The sequence below is a fragment of the Spea bombifrons genome, chromosome 11 (genome assembly GCF_027358695.1).
Source record: "Spea bombifrons isolate aSpeBom1 chromosome 11, aSpeBom1.2.pri, whole genome shotgun sequence".
In the NCBI taxonomy this organism is placed as follows: Eukaryota; Metazoa; Chordata; class Amphibia; order Anura; family Pelobatidae; genus Spea; species Spea bombifrons.
Genome location: NC_071097.1, coordinates 29,008,569 through 29,010,990, shown reverse-complemented (window position 1 = coordinate 29,010,990; position 2,422 = coordinate 29,008,569). Strand labels below are relative to the sequence as shown.

At 42.5% G+C, this 2,422-nt stretch overlaps 1 pseudogene; it reads left to right on the top strand.

Annotated features, from left to right (window-relative positions):
* Nucleotides 1-336: 336 nt before the first annotated feature.
* Nucleotides 337-2,110, top strand: LOC128468352 (fructose-bisphosphate aldolase C-like; annotated as a pseudogene).
* The last annotated feature ends 312 nt before the right edge of the window (nucleotides 2,111-2,422 follow it).

Here is a 2,422-nt window from a genome sequence, read left to right as displayed (position 1 = left end):
GTGGAATATTTTCCTCTAAAATTGAATTACATCTCAAGGTTAACTAATACAATTTTTGAAGTAGCATACATATTTTACAAAACAATCCATCGCCCTTAGTCTCCATGGCTCAACGACCACCTAAATCTCTTTCTGTCATTCCTCATTATTCACCTGTCTTCCTATTCATCTGGATAGTTCTTAGCTGATGCATAATGTTTTCTTATCAAACAGATGTGTCTACTTGGCGATGACACAATTCACTTAAATAAAACATTCCTGTTTCAACAACATATTAAAATAAAGTAATGTGAACGAGAAGTCTATGCCTGATCATAAAAATAATTACGTTGCGTTACACGATTAAAGAAAATGACTCGCCAATATCCAGCGCTCTCTGCTGAGCAGAAGAAGGAGTTGGCAGACATTGCCAAACAAATTGTAGCTGACGGGAAGGGGATCCTGGCTGCTGATGAATCTGTGGGGAGCATGGCTAAACGTTTTACCGGGATTGGAGTAGAGAATACCGAGGAGAATAGACGCCTGTACCGCCAGCTCCTCTTTAAGTGCGATGATTGTATGGAGAAATGCATCGGCGGCGTCATCTTCTTCCACGAGACGATGTACCAGAACGGCGATTGTGGAACCGGCTTTGTCAAGGTGATCAAAGATAAAGGCATCCTTGTAGAGATCAAGGTAGACAAAGGTGTTGTTCCTCTTGCTGGCACCAATGGAGAAACCACTAAAGGTTTGGATGGATTGGCAGAGCGTTGCGCTCAATACAAGAAAGATGGAGCTGACTTTGGAAAATGGCGCTCTGTTTTGAAAATTAGCTACACTATGCCATCTTCCCTTGCAATCATGGAAAATGCAAATGTTCTGGCTCGTTATGCCAGTATTTGCCAACAGAATGGAATTGTCCCCATCGTGGAACCAGATATTCTTCCTGATGGAAACCATGACCTGAAACATTGCCAGTATGTGACGGAGAAGGTGCTTGCTGCTGTATACAAGGCTCTGAGTGACCATCATGTGTATCTGGAGGGGACACTACTGAAACCCAATATGGTAACAGCTGGCCACGTTTGTCCTAACAAGTACACTTCTCAGGAGATTGCCATGGCTACTGTAACTGCTCTGCGGCGCACCGTGCCTCCTGCAGTACCAGGTGTTTCTTTCCTGTCTGGTGGACAAAGTGAAGAGGAAGCCTCTATTAACCTTAATGCAATTAGCAACTGTCCTCTGGCTCGGCCTTGGGCCCTTACTTTCTCCTATGGATGTGCGCTGCAGGCCTCTGCACTCAACGTCTGGTGGGGCAAGAAGGAGAACGAGAACGCAGCTACAGAAGAGTTCCTGAAACGTGCAAAGATTAATGGCTTATAGCCTGCGGCAAATATGAACATGATGCTTCCGGAGCTTTGGCCCCAGCCAGTCCCTGTTTGTGGCCAGTCACGCATACTGATCTCTGCCGTCTACTTGGCACCGACGCATAAGACGCCTCCACCGCATCCCTCCTACAAGTAGCATCTTCGTGGACACCCAAGCAGCAAAATGTAAACTAGCAGACCCAACATCTCCTTTATAATGTGAGCACCTTGCAGCCTGGTCCTGAAGGGAGGAAAGACCGGTTTTAGCACAAGTGTAGTGGCATTACGTGCTTGGCTGTGTACTAATCTTCCTAACAGAATGTTTATTTTTAAATGGTTCACTTTTATTGTCCAGGCATCTTTTCTAGTTCTACTGATACTAACACTTTGAGAAGGTAACTATTCTAGATAGTAGAAATGTGTTTAAATTCAAGGTTGGATGAATGTTCAGCATAGTCATGCACTGTAGCAAGCACCTGTAGTGTTTGACACGTGGCAGTCCTCTAGAGCCCCTTGGCTCCCATCTAAGGGCCTGTTCTGTGAAGGATGTTGCACTTTATGGTTCACATGTAATGTGAGTGTGAGTGGCTGTGCAATACTCCTATGTAAGAAGCAAATCCTTGCCACAGCTTGGTGGAGTTTATCCACTGGTATGGGTTCTTGGCAGAGGGGGTGATAACTGTGCATATTCGTGTTTTGTGTCTTGCTGTATGCAACTGATACACCAAATAGTAAAATAAATTCTATTTTAAATAAATAAAAAAGTAATAATAATTATGTAAATTTCTAATGCACGATGAATTCACATTTAATTATAGGAACATTCATTATGTCTCCTAATCAAAGGGAAGACTAGCATTTCAGTAATTGTCACTAATGCAGGAAAAATTAATGTATTTCTTTTTTCCTAAAACAATATAGCTGTTTGGCGAAAGAAGGCTTTACACATTTACATGTCTTTTAATAAAACATAATGCTTTGAGGTGTGGGTGAACAATTTTTCCAGCAAATGGATCTCAGTGGGTTTTTTGCAGTTAATCTCCTATTTGTATTATTTTCTTTTGGCCCACATAAAG